The sequence below is a fragment of the Solanum tuberosum genome, unplaced genomic scaffold (assembly GCF_000226075.1).
Source record: "Solanum tuberosum cultivar DM 1-3 516 R44 unplaced genomic scaffold, SolTub_3.0 scf00001, whole genome shotgun sequence".
Taxonomy (NCBI): Eukaryota; Viridiplantae; Streptophyta; class Magnoliopsida; order Solanales; family Solanaceae; genus Solanum; species Solanum tuberosum.
Genome location: NW_006238927.1, coordinates 3695545 through 3705565, shown reverse-complemented (window position 1 = coordinate 3705565; position 10021 = coordinate 3695545).

Below are 10021 nucleotides of genomic sequence, written 5' to 3'. Positions count from 1 at the left end.
ATCAACATGCACAAAAACATGGAGAATCACTCCAAGCTAACTCATAATATCAAAAATCAAGTTTTTTAACATGCATGCATATGAAAACATGAGAATGACTTAAACATATGAATCCAAAAGAATGAACGATGAGGTACTAATACCTCAAGCTAGTGTAGTTGCGAAGGGAAACATATGAGGATACTGGGACATCATATTGGCTTCGCCCTCCCAAGTAGCACCCTCAACTATTTGATTCCTCCAAATAACCTTCACGGAGGCAACTTTCTTATTTCTCAACTTCTGGACTTGTCAATCAAAAATCTCAATCGAAACCTCTTCATAAGAAAGATTCTCTTTAACTCCCAAACCTTCCAAAGGTATAATGGATGTCGGATCTCCAACACATATTTTCAATAAGGAGACATGAAACACCAGATGTACTGATGTTAAATCATTAGGCAACTCAAGTTCATAAGCAACTTTGTGAATACGCCTCACAATATGATATGGGGCATCGTATCGAGGACTAAGCTTCCCTTTCTTTCCAAATCTCATGACACCCTTTGTGGGTGAAATTTTTAAGTAGACCCAATCATTAACCTCAAATTTTATTTCTCTTCTCCTAACATCAGAATAAGACTTTTGTCGACTTTGATCAATTTCGAACCTCTTACAAATAGGTCAAACCTTTTCCATAGCCTCAACCACCAACTCTGGCCCTATCAAATCAACCTCACCAACTTCAAACCAAACTAAAGGAGACCTACACCTCGTACCATAAAGAGCCTCATACAGTGCCATCCCAATGCTAGAATGATAGCTATTATTATAAGCAAACTCAATCAAAGGTAATTGATCATGCTAATTACCTTTGAAATCAATTACCCAAGATCTTAGCATATCTTCTAACGTTTGAATATGCTCGGCTTTCCCATTTATCTGTGGATGAAAAGTTGTTCTAAGTTTCACTTAAGTACCAAAACCTTTCTGCAACAACTTCAAAACTGAGATATAAATTAAGTACCACAATTAGAGATAATGGACAACGATACTCCATGCAACCTTCCCATTTCCCTAATATAAAGTTTGGCATAATCTCTTGATGAGAATGAGTCTTAACGAGAAGAAAGTGAACCGATTTCATCATTTTATCCAATATGAGACCCTAATCGAATAAAATTGTTGGCTAAGTGTGGGATAAAATTGAAATAAAGTCCATATTCAAATCTTCCCACTTCCATTTAGTAATACTAATGTTTTGATCCAAACCATCCGGTTTCTGATGCTCAACTTTCACTTATTGACAATTTGGCCATTTAGCCACAAATTGTGCAATGTTTTTCTCCATCCCATTCCACCAATAGACTTCCCAAAAATCGTTGTACATCTTGGTGTCTCTCGGGTGAATGCAATATTGAGAACTGTGTGCTTCTGTCAGAATCTGATTCCTCAACTCATCATTGTTGGGAACATATAAATGACCTTGGTATAAAAGGACAACATCTCCCCCTAGGGAGAAAGCCTTACTGGATTTTTGGAAACAGAATTCTTCAAGTCAACTAATACCTGATCAAGATCTTTCTTAGCCTTCACATTAGATACAAAAGACGATTTTGAACCATTATAAACAACTACACCACCTACATTATAATCAACCAAATTAACACCCAATCGGGCCAGTCTATGAATATCACAAAATGACTCATTCTTATCAACCTCAACATGAGAAACACTACCCATCGAAGGTCGACTAAGAGCATCTGTCACCAGATTCGCCTTTTTAGGATGATATAAGACATCATGTTGTAATCCTTTAATAACTCAAGTCACCTCCTTTGGCGAAGATTTAGATCTTTTTTAGTAAACACATATCTCAAGCCCTTGTGGGTGGTGAATACATCTACATGAACACCATACAAGTAGTGTCTCCATATATTTAGAAAAAACACCACCACTACTAACTCCGAATCATGAGTCGGATAATTTTTTTCATGCACTTTTAATTGACTTTTCCATGGTGCATCAAAACACAACCAAGACCAATCCGTGAAGCATCACAATAAACCACAAGACCATTCGATCCTTCAGGCAAAGTCAAAATAGGGGTCGAAGTGAGTATATCCTTCAACTCTTGGAAACTCTTCTCACAAGCTTTCGACACAAGATATTTTACCTTATTTTGAGTCAATGTCATCAAATGTGAATCAATAGAGTAAAACCCTTCCACGAACCTTCTATAAGAACCTGTCAAACCCAAGAAACTCTGTATATCCGAAGCGGACAAAGGTCTAGGACAATTCTTAACCATCTCAATTTTTCCTAGGATCAACTTGAATACCTTCGCCGGAGACAATATGGCCAAGGAAAGTAATTGACCTCAACAAAAACTCACACTTGCTAAATTTAGCATACAATTCCGGATCCTTGAGGATTTTCAACACAATTCTCAAATGCTGAACATGTTCATCCTCACTACGTGAGTAAATTAAGATATCTCAGATAAACACAATCACAAACATGTCAAGATATTTCTTAAACACTCCATTCATCAAATCCATAAATGTTGTCGGGGGATTATCAAACCAAAAGACATAACCAAAAACTCACAATGACCATACCTAGTCCAAAAATTCATCTTAAGAATGTCACTCTCTTGCACCCTCAATTGGTGATAACCCGATCGAAGGTCAATCTTAGAGAAGTAACTTTTCCCTTGGAGTTGGTCAAACTAATCATCAATCTATGTAATAGGATACTTATTCTTAATGGTAACTTTGTTTAATTTCCTATAGTCAATGCACATTCAGAGAGAACCATCCTTCTTTCAAACAAACAACACCGGAGCACCCCATGGAGAGATCCTCGTCCTAATAAAATCTTTATCCAACAAATCTTTGAATTGGTCCTTTAACTCCTTAAGTTTTGTTGGGGCCATACGATAAGGAGAAATAGAGATAAATTGCATATCTGGGAGAAGGTCAATACCAAAGTCTATTTCCCTTCAGAGAAGATCATTGGGAAATAGTAATTTCGGAAACTCATTCATTACCGGGACTGACTCAAGAGTAGGGGTTTAAGAATCGATATCCCTAGCCTGAACAAGATGATAAATGTAACCCATAGAAATCATTTTCCTAGCTTTTAGGGTCATGCCATTTGGTTTGACCAATGCACCCTCAACTTTTCAATCACTGAATAGTGGTATTTTCAAATATCATTTGCAAAAATTTATTTTAGTATTCTTTGATGATATTTTGATTTACACTAAAGATTATGCTTCACATCTTGGGAATTTGAAGGTTGTTTTGGATATTCTCAAACAGAATCAACAAGAAAAAATGCATGTTTGGTCATCTTAAACTTGAATAGTTGGGTCATATCATCTCCTCTAAAGGAGTGCATGCTGACCCCTCTAAGATTGATAGTGATATCTTGGTCATTCCTAGAGATATAAAGTCTTTACGGGGATTTTTGGGACTCACTGAATATTACAGAAAATTTGTCAAAGATTATGGTAAAATTACTGCCCCTTAATCTGATTTACTAAAAAGGGATGCCTTGTCATGGGAAGAACGGGCTCAACAAGCTTTTGAGGCATTGTTGTTTGCTATGACTCAAGTGCCTATTTTAACGATGCCATTCTTTGCTCAACCCTTTGTAATTGAAGTTGATGCTTCTGGATTTAGTGTTGGTGCAGTTTTAATGCAAAATGGTAAACTTATTTCCTATTTCAGTCATATGCTTTCTTCCAGAGCGAGACAATGTTCGGTATATGAACGATAGCTAATGGCTATTGTGGTGGCTGTCAAGAGATGGAATCACTACTTTCTAGGGCATCATTTCATCATTAAAACTAACCAAAAAGCCCTTAAATTTTTGTTAGGACAGAGGGTTATGGAAGAGAATCAGCAGAAATAGGTTTCCAAGCTCATGGCATATAAGTTTGAGATCAAGTACAAATTGGGTGTTGAAAATAGAGTGGTTGATGCTTTGTTAAGATACGGGGAATCTTCATAGTTATACGTGTTTTCATTTTAGCAATATAAAGACAAGGAGGAATGGGACCAGGAAGTACAACGAGACAAATGGCTTCTATTTTGCAAAATTCAATTTCAAGACAATAAGAAGATGACAACTACAACTTGAAGAATGGATGTCTACTATTCAAAGAACTCTTGGTTTTGCCAAAAAGATCATCTCGAATATCTATGCTATTGAAAGAGTTTCATTCTTATTCTACAGGGGCCATTAAGGGTATCTTTGCACATGTAAAAGGTTGTCTAAGAATATCTACTGGGAGGTATGAAGAGAGATGTGCAAGACTTTATTGCTAGGTGTGAAATCTGTCAAAAGAATAAGTCTCAAACTTTGAATCCTGCGGGGTTACTGTAACATTTGTCTATACCTCATTGTGTGTGGGAGGATGTTAGTATTGACTTCATTACTGTACTTCCTAAATCCCATAGGTTTTATATTATTTTGTTTGTGGTGGATCATCTTACTAAGTATGCACATTTTATTCCACTTTCACATCCTTTTAAAGTGAAAGATGTGGTAACTGTTTTCATTAAGAAAGTGGTTAAATTGCGTGGATTTTCTAAGTGTATTGTGTCTGATCGTGACCATGTATTCATAAGACAATTTTGGAAGGAACTGTTCAAAATAGCAGGTACTACCTTACGGTGTAGCTCTTCCTATCATCCAGAAACCGATGGGTAAACAGAAGTGGTCAATAGGAGTTTGGAGACATATCTTTGTTGTATGGAAGGAGAAAATCCTAAGGAATGGTCCCACTGGTTATCTTGGGTTGAGTATTGGTTTAATACATCATTTAACAGATCTATAGGTATGACACCCTTTAAAGCATTATACAGAAGGGATCCATCATCAATTTTTCACATGGATGACACTACTTCAGCAGTGGAAGAAGTAAATGAGCAGATGCGCACTAAAAATCTGATCTTAACCGAACTCAAAGAACATTTGTTACAAGCACAATAAATAATGAAGAATCAAGTTGATCGACGTCATAGAGAACTGACTTTTGAGATTGGTGAAATGGTATATCCCTTCGTTCCTACAAACTATGTTCTTTGGCTAAGAAGATCAATGAAAAACTCAGTCCCCACTTTTATGGTCCATTCAAGATTCTAGAAAAAATTGATCTCGTAGCTTATCGGTTGGATTTAACAGTTGGATCATGCATTCATTCCGTGTTTCATGATTCACAATTGAGAAAATGCTTGCTTTTAACTACTCCTGCTCAAAACCTGCCTCCATTTCTTACCCAAGAATTGGAGCTTCAAGTTGATCCTGAGGTAGTGAGGCATATCATTAAGCTAATCAATGGTAAATTGGAAGTGTTAATCAAGTGGACGACCCTGCCAGAATTTGAGAATACTTGGGAGGAATATGCAATCATCGATCAACAATTTCCGGACTTTCACCTTGAGGACAAGGTGACTTTTATAGGGAAGGGTAATGATGAGCCTAAAGTTATAAGAACTTATTATAGGAGGCCAAAATAAAAAATTAAGAAACTTAGTAACTATCATGATGTATTGGGTGATTTTTTTCGATAGAAAAAGGGACAAGGCAGTTAGAAAAGGAAGATTCAGAAAATAAAGAAGAGGGAATTCTGGTAGAGTTTCTAGCCTCTCAAATGTCTATAAAGGTTTTGATCCTTGTGATTTTATAACTAAAGTTCATTATTGTCTTAGGATGTAATTTATTATGTCAGTAGTATACTGGTGATTATTTTATTTTCAGATTTCTTGTTGTAATATCAGTGTATCTAGTGTGAAACACTAGTATTTGTTCCTTTATTTACTATTTCAGCAGTAAGGTATATCATATTCTCATTAGTTTTATAATAGTAAGTCATTTTGTGCTTCATTCTTTTTCTTTTTCTTTTTCTTTTTCTTTTTGTTCTTTGTTGGATTGTTCACTGGGAGGTTACTGATGTCTTTAATTGAAAATATAAAGCTAAAGTAGGTTTTATAGATTTTATGTGGTTGGAGACACATTCCCACTCAAGGTATGATACATGAATCAATTATTTCCATGTATGAGACTTCATATAGGTAGATGTTTTAGAGTCCACTAGTCTTCATCTTCTTCTAGAAGGGATGATTACTGATTCATGTTGCTTGAATCCCAAGACACTTGTGGTTGTATCACTGCTTCTTACATTTACAAGAATATGTAAGAGAACTTTTATGTATCAATATTTGAACATGTTGTTCACAGAAATTATTTTATAGGATGGACTTCAGAATTATCAAAATTTTGGAGAAATAGTCGATAATGCGTCAAGGGAAGTGTGTATAAAGGAGCATCCTGGTCGACTTGAATGCTATGGTAGATCAATGATAACAAGTTTTCTAAAAAGAGATGAGGATACCAATAAGGTTAAACAAAAGCATGTCAATGAAGTTACTTTCTTAAGGAACAAATACATGAAATGAGAGAAGAAATACAACATTTTTTAGTCAATTGATGCAAAACAACACTTGATTAAATGTTAAAGATATACTAAGGCGTGTCGGATCACATGTTGATGCAAGAAGTGCATGAGTTGTAAGAGGGAAAATCACTCAAATTCTTCCAGCTTAATTCATCTTTTGGTTCTTGAAAAGGTATTTCATATTTCACATTCATAAGAGACTTAAATTCAGTATTTTTAAATCTGAGAGGCTGCAAAAATGTTGTTCAACCTTAATTTAAAACCTATTTAAGATAAAGATCAAATCATTTGATCAGGTTAACACATAATGATTGTCTCATTGAAATGTGGATATATTTATATATGTTATAGTAGGTGTTGACAGCTTCCATACGTCTAACACTATTAATTTTTTTGTGTTGGAGTAGTGCTTTTCTTCATTTGTTGTCATCTTGTTGAAATTTTTTGATCTGTTTTGTTGGAGTAGTGCTTTTCTTCATTATAAATTTTAATTTGATAGTAGTTTTCTCTGTTCTTCATTGTTGAATTTTTTTTACTATTGATAGTAATTTTTTTTGTTCTTTATTGTTGATTTTTTTCACAGTACATATATCTGGTCTTTTTTATGTATCAAGTTCTAAATGTAGGATATCAGTAATGTGCACTTGATACGAGGATTGAACTTTCAAAAGAAGGTTGAATTTTGCCCATTTCTATGCCTTCTATGCAGTTTTTGTCTTTCCTTCTTCGTACAATTGATCGACATAATCCTGCAAATGTTAACATATAACACTATCAATTAACCTAATACAAATCTTGACATCTAAATCTGGTTATTAAATTTACATATAGTCATTGATAACTTCATTCACAAAACCAGTTTTTGATGTTGAACTTTATCCACTATATGTCACTAAAACTTTAATTTTATTTTGAATGAGTAGGTAAATGTTTGTGATCAAATTTGAATGGTGGCCACAAGTCAACTCGGTCTATTGAAGTGAACGGTGATATATTTTTCAGCTATTGTGATATATGTTTGAATACATTTGATTTTTTGGAATTTATTGCTTGATCAGATCTCTTTAAAATATTATTTTCTATGTGTAATACAAGACATATTTTTCGAATTTATTGCAAATTTGTAGATTTGAATTATTTATGAGCAACTTTCACATTTAGCAAACATAAAAATCATATTTGTAAGTTATAGCTATAATTTGCATAATTGCGCTTCATAGCAAACTTTATATTTGTTATGGAGCATCAGATTGTATATATCGCTGGGGGGCATCAGATTTGTATAAAATCATTGGCTGCCACTCATTTGTATCGCTGGTAGCCTTTCGTTTGTATCAATCGCTGGCAGCCTCTCAATTCAATTTTATGTGTTTGTATACCTGCATAAAATTTGAATTTGTATACAATTGAATCGAAATAAAACGTTTGTATATCAAATATCTCTATCTATCTCGCTTTATACAAACACAAATTATACATTGTATTTTGTATAATTTGTGTTTGTATAAAGCGAGAAAGAGAGAAAAGCAAAAGAGAATTGGGCAGGGGAAGATTTGTATTGTATAGTTGAAAGAGTCGGTCTTGAAAACCGAAGTATTTTTAGAAATACCGGGGGTTCGAATCCCTCTCCATCCGCGTGAACATAACATTACATGTTGTTACGAATGTAACTCCCGAAGGATCGACCACTATTCTAAATATAGTAAGGCGGAGAACTGTTGTTCAGTGGAGCGCCGGAGTGCGGAGGTTGTTCCCATCATTGAAGTCAGGGTGTGGGACTGAGCCTTCCGAATGAGAAAGAAGAAAAGTGCTTAGTTTCGTTGGAAAAACCAACGCAAATATCATATTGACTTTCTCTCGCCCTACTTCTAAAGATAGATAGAAAGGGTTGGAGAGAATTTCAGAAAGTCATTCTCTCCTTTCTAAAGCTGCGCAAGGCGGCCCCCCCAGAACAAAGCCCACCCCTCTTTTCCCCCCTTTAATGAAGGACCCTCGCCTCGCTTCCTATTATATATACAATTTTCTCTCGCTTTATACAAACAGAAACGCAATTTATACATTTGTGTTTGTTTAAAGTGAGAGAAGCGAGGGAGAGACTGGCGAACGAGAGAGTGAGAGTGGTGAGCGAGAATTTCAGGGAGAGAGGCGAATGGCAACAGTTTGCTACGGGTTACAATTAAATCAAAATTGTGGTTATAACATTTAATTTGAATTAATAGTTTGTTATTATATACAATTTTTCCATTATTTATTAGCTTATACGGATCATGAGATTATTTATTTATATAATTATGTGATTTGTACATATTATGCAAACCAAAATTATTATTTTTCAATTAGAAATTGTGGCTATAAAATTTCAAATTAAAATGTTGCTAATAGAATACAACAATGTGTGGCCTTTGTACTTAAAAAGACATTTTATAAGTATAGATACTATGACAACACTTGAAAAGTAGACTTGGTAAGGGGACCGGGTCGGCCCGCCACGGCTCGAAATCCGTCTCACCGGACCCGGTTCCGTATGTTATCGCGGTCTGGGGGGATTTAGGGTGGGGGGACCGATTAGGGGACGGTTCGGCATATCGTCCCGGTCGACCCGACCTGGTCTGGCCCGGTTTCGGCACGGCTAAACCGGTCGGTTTCGCGGGACATGTATTAAATTTTATTTTATTTTTTGCTTTTCAAATTCTATCTGTTGGGGCAACGGCTAGTGCCCCCCTCCCCTCAATGGATATAATCAGCCTTTTCACTTCTCCAACACCCCCTACCACCCCCTACTACCCCCCTACTTTTATAACTTTAATTTAAACCCTAAAGTTATAATAAATACACTTTAATCCATTTTTAATATTATAAATACCCCGTATCCTTCATTATTTCTTACAAAATCATCTATTCTCTCATCTATTTTCTATATTCTCTCATTCTTAAATCTTAATTCTTGATTCCACTTAATTCTCAATTATAAATTTTCATATTATATCATAATATATATATATTTCAATTCTAAATTTCCATATTATATATATATTAATTCTCATATTTGCGATCAAGTATTGAAGTTCCAAATTACAACTTACATCAAACTACCATCTTCAAGAACCGGTTATAATGTATGTTATTAACGCATACGTTTGGTACATTCGTTTCATAATATTTATATTTAATTTTTAACAATTAATTTTTGTGTTATTATTATTTTTATATTACACTTCACATTTTATTAAATATGAGTTCTAGCAAAAAAATATCGGTAAAGAGAAAGTAGCAAACACTATTAGTAATCTATTTATTTTTTCTAAAAAAGGTAGTAAGGAAAAAAATAAAATTAAATGTGGTGGTTCTTCTTCTAAATCAATGTCTAGAGTTAGATTTAATAAAAATGATTCTACTTATGTTGATGATACTTCTTTTGATATTGATTCAAATGTTCAACTTGATCATGAAGTTTTAGAACAACGTTATGGTAATATGAATCCTAATCTTGATGAAAATTCAGGTGAAGAAGTAGAAGTTGGTTCGGGAGAAGAGGAATTAGAAGATACACCTACTAGTCCGGTGACAGAAGTT